This window comes from Sesamum indicum, linkage group LG13 (assembly GCF_026168435.1).
Source record: "Sesamum indicum cultivar Baizhima isolate 11 linkage group LG13, ASM2616843v1, whole genome shotgun sequence".
Lineage (NCBI taxonomy): Eukaryota > Viridiplantae > Streptophyta > Magnoliopsida > Lamiales > Pedaliaceae > Sesamum > Sesamum indicum.
This window is the reverse complement of record NC_142669.1, coordinates 4589833-4605827: the sequence shown is the minus strand read 5'-3', so window position 1 is coordinate 4605827 and position 15995 is coordinate 4589833. Positions and strand designations below refer to the sequence as shown.

Here is a 15995-nt window from a genome sequence, read left to right as displayed (position 1 = left end):
ATGACTCATAGCTGTGAGACAGGATGTTCGATTCACATGGCCGAATCGAGACTGGGCCTTAAACGTGGAGTAGGCTACTAGGAAGTGGAGAGGGAAACATAACGTCAATTTATCCTACTGTGCTCTACTCGCTGCATGTGTCTATCAGATCTGGAGAGAACGGAACTTGCGCCGCTTTGAGCATGTTGATCGACAAGGGTTTCATCCAAAGGATCTAGACGAACAGATGCAAGATCCACTAGAAGGACCCCTACATGAAGAACTTTAAAACCAGCCCATACCCGAGCCAATTAAAGTTTTAAAGACTGCAATTGCTTGACTTGTGGAGCAAAAGGACATATATCTCCCGATTGGCCGCAGAAACATGGTGAATTGAGAATATTCGAAGCCACAAATGATATTCTAGATGCAGTTTACTATGGCGATTTTGTACCCATCTACCAATTCGAAGATCTTCTTTCAGATGAAAGCGTCTATGAGGAGGAAATAGAGACCGATTCGGATGGATATTCAACCGAGTCAGAATAATTACAACGAGGGAGATAGGCTACAAACTTCTGAAAGCCTATCAGGGTACTTTTCCAGAATGACGGTGTCAAATAAAACCATGGAAAGAATCATGCGGCAAGATTCCAACCTCAGCCCATACAATGAATTTAGGGTTGGTGGAATTGGGAAAATCCTGAGCCAGATGGGACTGAACCAAAGGAAGCATCACATAATCTACAAAGTAAGTTCAGGTGAGTTTGCTATACTTATGGAACTTACTGGTAATGTGATTGAAATGCAACTAATTTCTAAAGAAGAAATTATTGAAGAATTAAATAAGCTTATAGAAGAAGTAGCTATTACTATGAAATGGATCCACATAGGAACTATTGAAGTAGTAATAAAAGCGACTTTTAAGGAAAGAATTTATTCAGAAATACATTTATCAATAATGCATAAAAGAATCAATAACCTAAGGGATGGTTGTCTTGGAACAATGATAGGTAATTTCTATGCAGGAAAATTAATATTTGACATTCATCCTAGGATTGCATACAACCTAGCATACCAAGATTGTAGTAGAGTCTTAACCCTTCATCAAGATTTCAAAAGAAAAGATCTAATTGAAGAAGGTAATAGACCATATTCTATAACTTATAGAATAGCTTATGCCCTTTCTAATACACATCATTCATATTTGTTACTTAGGAAAGAGTATATTGAGATTCCTAGAATTTTCAAGGAATTCGCCAAGGTAATGATACCAGATCCTATTAGGATACCTAGAATAGGTGGTTTCGATATTGTTATAAAAGATCACCCAATTTTAGATAGAACACTTAGCTCTGAAACTGAGTTGAGCAGTCGGATGTCCTTTTCGGAAGATAGAATTCTAGGCTACAAAGGAAAGGAGAAAGAGTTATAAAAAGCATTAACTCCTCAAGAGATTAGGGTGGATAACGTAAAACTTAGATGCCCTGAAGGATGAAAAGAAATATAAGATATATTTGACATCACTAAGAAAGAAAACTTTTTCCTTGTGATGACTTATATCATTTGCAGCAACTTGTTATTGGAAAATATGAAGGCATGTTAGAAATAGCAGGCTATTAAATTCTAGTTGCAGGAATTGTAGAAAGAGAAAGTAGGTGTATGACTTTGGGGGTAAGTTTCCTGGAAGACCATAAACCATGGGGAAGGAAAGGTAACGGAATGAAATTCAGTCTTTATTGTGTCACCATAAAGATTAAATGACAAGTCCCTTTTCTATATACATATCTCTTGGTATGTTGTAAGATCAATATAAGACATAATATTTTGCAGCTTATATTGATTCAGGATCAGGAATTTGCACGGCAAAACCTGGAGTTTTCCCTAAGGAAGGAAGGGAAATCTTACCCGTTATTAAAGGAAGGATTTTTTCACAAAAAATCCTGATACTCAATAAGGGAATACGAGAAGCTAACATCATGATTGGAGGAGCATTTGGATCACCTTAGTTTAGGTTAAAAACACCTCCTATTTACTTTCATGGTACAGGGGCCGAAATCTTGCTAGGTAACAATTTCATTCAAACATTTGCAAGATATATGCAGGATAATTAAAGGAATCTGTTAATCTTTACTACTAATTATGGTAGTGAGATACAAGTGTTGGGAAGAGAAAAGTATTTAACAGGATAATGCCAATAAATTTTCGCAGCAAATGTGGTGATTTTGATGCCAGATTAACTCCTCCAAAAATGCAGGATAAGAGCAAATTTGGTAAGGTCCTTTTGTCTTTCAGGCAACAGGGACTCATAGACAGCGATAGCTTCTATAAGGAATCCAAGGAGGAAATTCTGAACCTTAAAGAAGCACTATTAGAAATGAGATCTCTAGACATCAGCGAAGAAAGCAGACTTTCTCTTGAGAATGTCAAAAGGCTCATCTATAGGAACTTCAGTGAAAACCCTCTGACATGGTGGGATAGGAACAAGATCGAAGCTACTCTGAAGGTCAAAGATTAATGCAAATACGAGTATGTTCGATACAAACCTATCCAGATGAACATGGAGGATAAGAAGGATATGCAAATGATAATCAAAGAGCATATCAGTCTTGGACTGATTGAACCTGGAGTCTCTATATACAGTAGCCCTGGATTTCTGGTAAGAAATCATGGTGAGATTAAGAGAGGTAAACCCAGGTTCGCTATCAACTATCAAGGCATTAATAAAATATTAGAATTTGAAGGTTATTACATTCCTAGTATAGAACACTTAATTGATTTCATTAAAGGGGCAAAAGTATTTTCCAAATTCAATTGCAAATCTGAGTTTTATCAGATTAGGATGGAGAGTGAATCAAAGAAATTTACCGCATTCTCCACACCACAAGGACAATATAGCTGGAATGTGCTTCCAATGGGTTTAGCTAATGCAGCCAAGATATTTCAAAGAAAGATGGATAATCTTTTTAAAGGTTATATTAAATTCATGTTTGTCTATATTGACGACATATTTATTGCGTCTAAAAACATTAAATAACATATCAAACATCTTGAAATATTTTCTGACGCATGCCATAAAGAAGGTTTAGTACTTTCTGAAAAGAAGGCAACTATAGTTGTCAATAAAATTGAATTTCTAGGAATTCTTATTGACGAAACAGAGATTGAATTACAGGACCATATTGTGGAGAAAATCCGCAATTTTCCAGACGTACTAAAAGACAAGAAGCATTTGTAGAGCTTCTTGGGAGTTGTTAATTTTGCAGGTATCTTCATTAAGGATCTTGCAAGATACAGAAAGGATTTTCGACCACTCTTGAAAGAAATAGAGAGTTCAAAGTGGAAATGAGAAGAAATCCACACAAAAAGGGTTCGTGAGCTGAAACAGGATTGCAGTAACCTGCCAAAGCTTGCTATACTACAGGACGAGGATGAATTGGTGGTCTATATAGACGCCAATGATTATAGATGGGCAGAAGTTCTCATGAAGAAGACAACTACAAAGGAAGAATCTTCTAGATACACCGGAGGGTTGTTCTTAGAATAACAACCAAAAGTTTGGCATATTAACGAGAAAGAATTCTTTGCGGTTTGGAAGGCTTTTAAGAAATGGCTTTTATTTTTACTTGCTAAAGAATTTACTTTAAAAGTTGATAATACTAATGTTAAGGCTTTCTTAAAAAATGAATTAGAATAAAAAATAGAGAGCACTCGTATTATCAGATGGCAAGTTGAATGCTAATATTATTGTTATAATATTATCGTTATAAAATCTAATGAAAATGTTCTTGCAGATTTTCTGACGAGAGATGGAAGCTGCTGAAGCAAACTCCATCATGTTGAGACTCAGGCACCTCCAGGGAAACATCGAGGAGCTTGACAGAAAGTTCGGAAAACTAGCAGTTAATGCCCAAGTTGCTGGACAAATTCGAAGAGCTGATCTAGACACTATCTGGGTCGCAATAAGGAATTCCTTATTAGCATCCACCTCGCTATGGAATGATTTACGAGAAGCAATTCGGAAGGCCTCACCTTCGGTGATGACTCACGAATTGAAAAAGCATGGCCCAAAACATGCCTTTAGAGTACAGGGCTCTAGACCTATAGCATCGGATTCAAGTACCGATTGCATAAGGCCATCACCAGACTCTGGTGAAATGGCAACAATTGAGTTACAGGAAGTGCAAACTCCTATATTCAAGTCAACCCGGCACCTAAAGGGGTAAGGAGGGAGAGATTAGCCTTAGGCCAATGACATGCTCCTCTTAGGCTAATACTTATGAATTGATATCTTCTTCTGCTTGGCAGGAATATCAGCGAATGTGGGAAAAATTAATTTCTCACAAAGGAGTGAACTTAGGCAAGACCATTATCAAAACATCCGGAACATATAACAGGGTCTGGATGTTAGAGGCGTGGAAACCAGAAGATGTCCGAGAGTGGTATGATTTTGGAGCTCTTGCTTTAGTTTATACTATGTCACCAAGCTTTCCGGAGATTTCTAAACTTTCAGAATCGATTAGTGGGGCGGTCTTTAATTCATGGCAAAACAACCCCCACTTAAAGAGAGGCGACGTTCTGGAGTTAAAATTTGTATTTGTAGCTTCAGAAATTGCAGGAAAGGGGTCTCATCTGGCATTTGATTTTATGAAGCAGCAGAGGCCAGATATGGTAGCTTTCGACTAGATCAAATCTGCCTCAGGAGAAGCTCTCTTGGTATCAGCCATTAATGAAGATAGTATCTCTACTAGGAGAGCTTGGGGATATGGGTCTGTCTCACAGAGATGGACAAAACCAAGTATCCATTCAAGATTTTCTCAAACAAAATGAATGGATCGTTCCAGTTAAACTCCATGACAGGAAAGAGCACTGAGTTCGCAGAAAGCTTATTTGAAAAAAGTGGATGTTAATCTGGAAAAATAAGCTGCTGATGACTGAAGCAACCAGGATGAAGATGTACAACATGACACATGTTGGGCAATGGCATAATCATTTATACCTTTACTGTGAAAAACAAAAAATGCCCTTGTTCGGGACAAAAATTCGGGTCACACAAAATAAACCCGAACTAGACCAGGATAAAGGAAAAAAAAAATTTGTACGAAAACCACCTAGAGCTGGGGGGAGCTTTTCGGAGTCCCCTGTCCTTCTATATTAAAATGCACAAAATAGTTACAGCGGAGAGAGCTACCTCCCTAGAATTTCTAACAAAGCCATAAACAAGGAGTACAACTCCCTTACAAATAGAGCAACATTAAACAAGGAGTACTACTCCCTTACAACAAAGGACACAGACACGTGTACTAGAAAAATTATTGCGAGTCAAATCGCTATTTGTTTTCTCATAAGGGGGTAATTTGCTCATTTGTGATATCACAAGGGGTTGCTTGCATTTTCCCTTATATTTTACTTATGATTTTTCAAGATTTGGCTATGTAAGGACCCCACTAGCGGCCATACTCCTAATTGTATATCCTCAAAGGCTTGTTATGTGAGGTGCGATACTGAAAAGAAGAGGTCATTGTAGATCTTAGTTAGAACTATTCTTATAGAAAACACAAACATATCACTGCAACTGCAGATATAAAACAAATATATGTCATGAATTCATAAACTCAGTACGTTGCATGCTTTATTTTTTTTTTTGGAGCAACTAAGGTACGTCTTGTGCTCTATAGCATGCCATATTAAGTTTTCTTTTTGCACGTAATGGTCAGGGCTCATAATATAGCAATCAACTTATTGTTCAGTAGATAAATAAAAGGACATGTAGCATGAAATGGAATTTTTAGATAATATTTGGTTTCCATTTTGCTTCATCTGCGAGATGGGCCAAAACATGGAAAATGTTTGCCTTGATTTATTTTGAAAGTTTTGGTGGTGTTTTGAGATGTTTTGAAATAGTGCTTCATTTGTTTTTTGTCAAAATAAGTCTACACTAATTATAGGCCCTACAACTAAAAAAATTATATACATACTCATACATATATATAAATATGTATAAAAGAGACATGATTTGATAATGAACATTAGTTTTTGTCTCCTACTAAATAACACCAAACATACAATTCTTATTTTATATTATCTCCAAAAATAAATCTAAACATACACACTATCTCTAACACATACTTATTTATCTTTATTTTTCTCTCTCTATCTCTACAAAACACATCAAAATAAGTTAAAAATAAAAACAAAGATAGTGTTAGGTTTTATGCAAAACTTTCGGCAAGATTATCAACATCGAGCAACAAAATCAAATATATTAAAAAAAAATGAAAATAAAACAAGGTATAGATACCTGGTTGAACAAAGTATCTGAGTTCACCAAGTATTCTGCTTGATTATGCGACACAAAAGCAAATCTCCACTTCATAAAATCGAGAAGATTAAAGCAGAAAGTAGAAGTTGTAGCATGCCTAACCACATAAGCCTCATACCATCATCTTCATTTAAAGTAATTGTAACAATTAGGCTCGGGCTAGAATACCTTCGAAAATTCCAAATCTTGTACTTGCAACTTGTTCTACACACGAACCTTGATACAAGACAAAGTTTCACCATCATTGATCATCAATAAAAATGGCTCTCCAAGAGTTTTAATTCGCTACCATAAGCAAAATGAATATATAAGATTTAAAAGGAAGAAAATGAAAGAGATGCACTTGCAGTTGAAATAGAGAGGTAGAACGAGCACAAATATATGAGGAAAACTATGAAGTAACGAACTGAAAATACTACCGTCTGATTCTGAGCATCCTCATGCATGAAGTGACACACATGAATCAAACATTTACTTGGGCCAAGAAATTTCTCTTCCTCTAGAATCTGTAATGAGAAATTATAAAAGTGGAGAAATTGTTGATATCAAAGATGAACATATGGGGAAGCGAATTTTAAAGGAAAAAGGGTTGTAGCCTATCAAAGACACAATACTAACATGGAAAGCAATTAGCTAGATATTTTTTGTTATGTTTACCACCTGAAAAATGAAAGCATATATATACATAGACACACATATGTATAGAGATAGAAACAGACCTCCTCTGCTCGTAAAGTCCAACGATTGTCATTTATTGCTGTGATCTTATCACTATTAGGATATATCTGTACGAACTTGGAGTTTCAGCGACTTAAAAAATAAGCATAGAAGGGAAGACCTAAGGAATTTCTAACATCCTTTTGGAAACACAATATACAATTTACTAAGTGAAGGCCACATGGGCAAAATACAAAAACCTAGCAAGTTCTGAGACTCAACTTCCAAGTCAGAGTGCATATCTCCGACACGTCCAATTTGTGTGTAGTCAACCCATACAAGATTTTTCAGCGTAAAATAAATTGAATTTAACTATTGAAATTGGATTATTAAGTAAAATTTTAGAAGAATATTATTTTGATATTAATATTACGAAACTAATGAATGAAACAAAAAGAAGATGCAATAATTCAGGACCTTATAGATCTTGCACGATAATACTTCCAGCAACCTAAGCTCTGGATTTGGATGAGAAAGTTTCACCTGTTTGACATAATCATTGCAACAGTTAAAAATCATAAACGCTATGTTATGCGACATGTACCGTCCGTATAATTTTTCAGGTAATTGGGAGACTAATTGGTAATTACTAAGAATTTAGATTTAATTAGTAAATAAATTATAGATTGAATTTGTGATATAATAAAACTTGAACGGATTACGACTGGAGATGTAAATTTACCTGTAGACCTTGTAGTGCTAGATTTGAAGGAGTTTGATGTGATTTTGGGGATGGATTGGTTAGCGCAACATAAAGCAATAGTTAATTGTTATAAAAAGATCAAATGTTCCAGTTCAAAAGTAATATTCGTGGGGGATTGTCAGGTAGTACCGGTTTGTGTAATATCAGCCATAGAGGCAAGATGATAGAGGGTTTTGAAGCATATTTAGCCCATATGGTAGATACCGAAAGGGTTAACCCCACATTGGAGGAAATCCCGATACTGAGAGACTTCCCTGAAGTATTCCCTGACGATTCACCAGGCTTGCCACCGCCTAGGGAAGTGGATTTCGCTATAGAAATTCTCCCAGGAATTTCCCCAATTTCTATTGCGCCGAATAGAATGGCCCCAGTGGAATTACATGAGCTCAAAATCTAAATCAAAGAATTGTTGGGGAAAAGGGTTTATCAGGCCGAGTACTTCGCCGTGGGGAGCACTAGTGCTGTTTGTGAAGAAGAAAGATGAGAGTATGAGGTTATGCATCAATTACCATCAATTAAATAGGGTAACAGTGAAGAATAAACATCCATTGCTGAGGATTGATGACCTGCTAGACCAGTTCAAGGGAGCTAGAATATTTTCAAATATCGATTTGACGTCTAGGTATTGGCAGTTGAGGATAGCAGAGAAAGACATACCGAATACAACTTTCCGTACTCATTATGGTCATTATGAGTTCTTGGTGATGCCCTTTGGGTTAACAAATGCACCAGTGGCGTTCATGGCATTGATGAACCGTACATTTCAGGAATATTTGGATCACTTTGTTATTGTTTTTATAGATGACATCTTGGTATACTCGAAGAGTAGAGAAGAGCATGACCAACATCTAAGGATAATGTTATAGAATTTGAAAGAGAAGGAGTTATATGCTAAGTTAAGCAAATGTGAATTTTGGGTAAATCAGGTGGTTTTCCTTGGGCATGTAATATCTGGTGATGGAGTTTTGCTTGATCCTTCCAAAGTAAAGGCTATTATGGAATGCAGAGTGCCAAAGAATTCCACAGAAGTCCGGAGCTTCTTAGGGTTGGCTGGATATTACAGGAGATTTGTTGAGGGCTTCTCTATAATTGCCGGTCCTCTGACCAAGTTGCTAAAAAAGGGTGTAGAATTTCGGTTAACAGAACAGTGTCAACAAAGTTTTGATGAGTTGAAGAAGAGGCTGACCTCCAATCCGATTTTGGTTTTGTCGTCTGGTAGTGGTGGATATATAGTGTATACGAATGCATGTAAACAGGGCTTGGGATGTGTGTTAAATGCAAAACGTAATGGTAATTGCTTATGCATCCTGCCAATTGAGGAACCATGAGTTAAATTATCCTACACATGACTTGGAGTTGGCCGCGATTGTGCATGCACTGATTCTACGGAAAAGTTTGAAATATATCTTGACGCAGAAGGAATTGAATTTGAGACAGAGGAGATGGATAGAACTGCTGAAGGATTATGGTTGCACTATTGATTTCCATCCAGGGAAAGCAAATGTGGTAGCAGATGCTTTGAGTTGGAAGAGTTCAAGTACATTAGCCAATCTGGGGAGTCACACTCAGACATTGCTACTGGAGATGAAATCTATTAATATGAAATTGGAGGTTGATCAGGTAGCGGGTTTATTGGCAGCCTTGCAACTTAAGCTAGACTTTGTGGATCAAATCAAAGAAGCGCAGACTCGAGATCCTTTCTTATTACAGATGTTGGAAAGGATAAAACAAGGTAGGAAAATAAATTTTTCGATAAGAATTGATGGGGTGGTAGTTAATGGGGGACGAGTTTGTGTGCCTGATACGGATGGGTTACGCGAAGCGATTTTACGAGAAGCTCATAATGCACCATATGCGATGCACCATGGTACTACAAAAATGTATCGAAATATAAGACCTTACTACTGGTGGCAGACGATGAAGAAGGATGTGGCTGAATTTGTGGCTAAATGTATGACATGTCAGCAAGTAAAAGCAGAACATCAGGCACCAGCAAGTAAACTTCGACCTCTATCAATACCAGAATGGAAGTGGGAAAAGATCACTATGAATTTTGTCAATTGCCACGTACATTCAGAAAGCACGACACTATTTGGGTAATTGTGGATAGGTTGACGAAATCTGCTCATTTCCTGCCGGTACGAATAACTGATTCTCTGGATAAGTTAGCTAGATTATACATTTTCGAGATAGTGAGATTACATGGAGTGCCTGTATCGATTGTGTCAGACAGAGATTCCCGATTTACCTCACGCTTTTGTGAAGGTTTACAAAGGGCATTGGGCACAAAGTTGCATTTCAGTACCGCATTTCATCCTCAAACAGACGGACAGTTAGAAAGAACGATTCAAACCCTAGAAGATATGATGAGAGCTTGTACAATGGAGTTTAAGGGCAACTGGGATGATCATCTACCTTTAATGGAGTTTGCATATAATAATAGTTTCCACTCTAGTATCGGTATGCCTCCATATGAAGCTTTATACGGAATAAGGTATTGCAGTCTGATTTGTTGGGATATAGAAGGATTAAGACAACTAGAAGGTCCTGAATTGGTGCAAGAAATAGTTGAAAAGATACAAGTAGTTAAGAAGTACTTGAAGGCAACACAAGATCGACAAAAAAGTTACATTGATCAACATCGAAGGGAGATGGAGTATGAAGTAGGTGATAAGGTAAATAAATTATAGATTGAATTAATTGGTAATTGGTAATTACTAGAAATTCGTAATTGGTAATGCGATGTGACTAATTGGTAATTACTAGAAATTTAGATTGAATTAGTAAATAAATTATAGATTGAATTTGGGATATAATAAAACTTGAACGGATTAAATTGGAGTTCGTTATAATATTTGGGGACAAATTATTGTCTGGCTCTAGTTAATCCCATGCTTCGCCAATCATTTAGGAGTACTACAGTTCTGGTCGCGATTTTGTGGGGGAGACCACCCTAACACCCCCCACTCCGTTCCTGCCTTCCCTCCGAAAGAGGCGGCGAGAGCTGATTCGTAGAAGAAGCTCGAAGCTAACATCTTGAGGAGTCAAGGAGCTCTGGAACGGGATTGATTCCACTTCCTGGCCAAAAAATACGTCCCTCTTCTCTTTCTCTCTTGCCGATTCCGAACTCCAGGAGGAAAGTCGCTCAGCCGACTAAAGCTAAAAGTAAAAGCAGAGTTGGATCAATGTAATTGAGCTCGACTGATAAGCTATAGTAATTAAGAAAATTAGGAGGGACGTGAAAGTTATTTTAGAAAAGTTTAATTAAATAAAATAATATTAATATTATATATATAATAATATATATACATAACTATATATATAGTAATATACATATATATCTATAGTGAAAAAAATGAGGGTGAGGATGAGAGTGGGGTCACCGCCCACCCCACACCTCTCTCCTCTCTCTCATTACATATAATATATATAAGATTTACATTATGTAATACAATTGCTACTTTAAGGAATTTGCAATCTTTCACTGCGGGCAACGAAGAAACAGAAAGTTAAGAATTTATGTTTTAATTTTTATTAATTTATATAATTATATTATTTAATTAGTTCATTTATTAAATGTTGATTATATTGAGCGGTGAACTATTTAATCAGAGTATTTTATGATTTTGGCTATTTAAATTAGTGTCAAATTAAATATCACAATTGCTATAAAAATGATATAGTTGGGCAATTAAATTGTTTGATTTGTTAGATTTAATTATCATTATAGCTAATTTACACATTTTCATCAGAATGATTAACCAAATATATAATTCTATGTATTATTGCTTAATTAAATTGTATAACAACGATAAAATTGACAGAAATTTCATAGAAATATTTCGGAAGTTATATTTTAGAAATATTATGTTACTAATGAGGGAAAATGAGGTTTCAGTGGTAATATAATTTACAAATGTTATTAAAAATGATAGTTATAAATATATGAGGGGTTTGATTAAGTGAATTCTTATGAATTATTTGGTAAATTAAATATATTGATTATACGTACAACATTCTATTATAGGACGTGACAAGAAAGTAGAGGGTTTAGCAGTCCTTCGTAAAATTGAAGCATTTTGAGATATAAGGTAAGTATAGCTAATTGGATATATATATATATATGTGTGTGTGTGTGTGTGTGTAGTATTGTATATATTATATATATTGGTTTCTTGGATGCGATCATGGACTTGGCTTTATATTATTATACGTGGCTTTCGTATATTGATTCTTTATATAATTCGTTGTGGATGTTAAATTATCCTAATATTGGTGAAATTGTTATTATGTGTCATATGTTTGTAATGGTTGGACGTGAGAGTGGTATGATTACGTGATCATATAATTGATTGTTGTATGAAATTAATTCGGAGGCTATTATTGAGGAAGTAATTATTATAAAGAATAGAATGATGATTTTGAATTGAAATAATAGATGATGCTTACCTAGTGGAAGCACAGTTAATGGTTTATGAAAATGTGATTGATAATGTGATATGAGAAATATCTGAATTAAGCTAGGTACCATGGCGCGTAGGGTACCGGGTATTCCGGGACAGTGGGGAATATCCTGTGCTGTTAGCTACACACTGGGGTGGTGTGGGGGTACTATGTTTGTTGTGATGCCATGTGCTATATTGCTACACACCTGGAGTAAAAGAGTGTGGGGATATCAGATAGAACGGGTATCCTGTGTTGTATATGATATGGTGATGGCCGGCGAAACCATTGACTGATGTACTCCAGCTCGAGTAACTGGGGCCCTTAACTAATAAATGATAACGAATGAATATTATGTTGTGGATTGATTTACAGTTGTGAGTATGTATTACTGCTTATATTTGATGTTGCTATATGACAAATGACTGTTGTCGGTGTGACTGCATGTATTTGAATCTTTGTCTGTGTATATATATATAGACTGATCAGCTATACTTATTGAGTAGGCAGCTCATTCCTTGCCACGTACTTTTCAGGGAATAAGTCACACTGATTAGCCACATTGGACTTTTAGCAGTGTTGTCTTCTTTATTAGGTGGGCCAGCCGTGACATCTGAAGTCAGAGTTTTTGGTTGTTTGGATTGCTAAATATTATAGTCTTTAATCGGGTTGGTGTTTAAAGTTGTGGTACTACTTTCCTTGAGGTTATGTACATGAGGACGTTTAGTCAGAGTTACATATAAACTTTTCGTAGTATCTATTATCTTTTGTGATATATATATTATATTGATAAATGAGAATTTATTGTACAGGTTAAGAAGAGACTACTTATAACACAAATTTTAATTAAAGAGAGGATGGAACAATGATAATTTGATGTAGCGAGTAGGGGGCGTTACACGACAAATCTTAGAATTCTAGGAACACACACACGCACACTCCCGGTAATAACATGTCAGCTATATTTCCTTCTCCTTGAGATGCTCAAGCACATCACCCACAGTGCCTTCTTCTGGAAGCCTGATACTGTATTCCAACTATACATGGAAAACAAATAAGATATTTAATGTTTGCTAAATATATAATAAATTTGCAAGTCTTGCATATGTATGCACTTGTATTGGAGCATAAAGTCCAATTATGAATGAATACTCGCTTGAAAGTTTTCCGCATAGCTGAAAACTAGTTTGAGGATTCTCAACTCTTGCAATTCTAGCAAAGGTATATCTACTACTTCAAAGTACGGAATATCAAAAAGCTGAACAAGAAAGTAATGCTTTGTTAGTTTCACACCCTCATCAAATGAACCCCGACTTAGAGTTGAATTAATGCGTAGTTGGTCGTAATGCAGCAGCATCTCTAACAAGTTTTTCACTCATCGATATCTTATAGGATGAGCTTTTGGTCGCTCAGAGTAGATATTGTGCGACGTAAGCCGTAGTTTGGACAGATCATCAACTCCAAGTTGGTTTGCTACTCTATTAACAACAATATCATATGAATCAAGCTTTGACCTTCACAGTTAGTGAAATTTGAATAGCAATGCTAAGTGGATCAATATTACCTAACATAACACAGGAAATTACACGCTAGAATTAAAAGTCTGTTTGTTATTGAACTCACGGTTGTAAACAAAATTCATCCTTTTCAGACGTTTCCAAGGAGCGAAAGTGGATAAACTGCAGAATTACAAACCAAAAAAGTCAGGATATATTACATGAAAGTTAGAAGCATCACATCATTGCTTTAACAAGAAGGTAGTTACGGGGAAAAAGAATACTTTAACACTTAGAACCATTATTTTGGGGCCACTGAAAGGAAATAGATGTTATAAATGGGCTACATTGAGTAACTAATTCTGTCCAGGTATGAACACGCACATGCACACTAAGATAATGGGAATCAAGACCAGGTGCAAGAGAAAGAGAAAAAATTTTCAAGAGTCGTGGAAGATAATATGATGAGATCACTCGATAATAGTATACTCCGTATGATTCATTGTTTCTCGGAGGTGACAATGTACAAATTTTATATTTTGTATATTTTTAAGCAAATAATAGCATCAAATACCAAAATACTTCAATAGGTAAAACCTTTAGTAGTGAAACAAATAATACGGGCTAGGAAAGTAATTAATTATACTTTGTTTCGGCAATTAACGTATACAATAGTCAATATGAGGCACAACATCGACTATGTGACAAAAGGGACCATTTCAAGGAGAATAAATGCAAAGAGAGAAAATAAAAGAGAAGTCGAAGAGCAATAAATCACACAAACATAGGCATCACACTAAGATAACGAGAAACAAGGAGCAAGAGAGGGAGAAATAGAAAGAGCGAGGAATTTCAAAGAATCATGGAAGATAATATGATGAGATTTGTTAGGAATTTATCCACAAAGTGATGAACCCAAATAAAACAATAACTACAGAGATAATTTTGTATTTGAAAACCCTTATACAATAATTTCAGATAAATGAATAAAGAAAGAATAACAGAAAAATAGCAATACGAAAAGCAGTAAAGTAACCGGCTCAGGAGCCAGATCTGGCAACCGAATGCCCAAGCGCCACCACCGGTCGACAACCCTCATGGCTGCAAAAAACCCACAAAGCCACCAAGATACAAAGATCCACAAAGAGACCAATTAGGCTTCATTTAGAATCACAGAAAATTCCACTAAGAATATAACATTATACTCCAGAATGAATCATGCTTTCTTGGAGAGACAATGTACATGTCTTATATTTCCTATAATTTTTAGCGAATAATTGCATCAAATAGGTAAAACTTTTTTATGAAACAAATAATATGGGCTAGGAAAGTAATTTAACTACGCTATCTTTAAGTAGCTTATACATTAGTCAATATGCAGCACATCACTGAGCATGTGATAAAAGGGACTATCTCAAGGAGGAGAGCACGTAGAGAAAAAATAAAAGATAAGTTCGAGAGCATGAAAGCACGCAAATGTCTAATATGGCGGTGCAATAAATGGGTTGTTCATCTTAAGAGATTTGCAGCATAGGGTGCTTGTAATAGCAAGCTCCAATGTGGCAAATACGAGTCTCATCTATGCTAGCGTCTAATTGCTATTTTTAAGTATAAAATTCAAGTAAAAACTTAACGATTTATTTTCTAGGCGCGAGATATTGGATAAGCATAAACTCGAGACAACTAGAAGGAAGTATGCACGTGCATGCTCATCTGCACCTAGGTCCCGATGGAGGAATGTATAAAGTGAGTTTTGACATAAATGCGCATCCACATATACGTCGGGAGAGAGGAAGACATGAAGTGAGCTTGACGTAAATGCTTATCCGCAGCTAGGTCTAGAGGGAGGAACATGAGCTTGTTGTAAATGCTCATCCACATCTAGGTTTGGAGGGAGGAAGACATGGAGTAAGTGTGACGTGCATGCTCATCCGCATCTAAGTTCAGGGGGAGGAAGGTGAAAAAAAAGTGAGCTTGTCTTGCATGGTAATCCGCATCTAGGTCTAGATGGTGTAAGTGCGACGTACATGCTCATTCGCTTCTAACTCCGGAGGGAGGAAACTGAAAAAAGTAGTGAGCATGATGTGCATGCTCTCCCATGTTTAGGTTTGGAGGGAGGAAGGTTGAGAAAGAAGTCAGCTTGACTAACATGCTCATCCATGTCTAGGTACGGAATGAGGAAAGTACGAGAGGTTTCATATTTCTTTACATTTGAATAACCAAAAAATTGCAATAAAGTTGAATTTGTACATGGTTTTTAGTCTCATCAAATGAAACCTCCTTCAAAAGATTTTTTGGTTCAAGGTCAAAGAATAACAAGGAAACACCCAACATA

At 36.2% G+C, this 15995-nt stretch overlaps 1 pseudogene; it reads right to left on the bottom strand.

Moving 5' to 3' along the window:
* Window positions 1–5545: 5545 nt before the first annotated feature.
* LOC148784415 (ubiquitin C-terminal hydrolase 12-like) lies at window positions 5546–14759 on the bottom strand (annotated as a pseudogene).
* Window positions 14760–15995: the final 1236 nt, after the last annotated feature.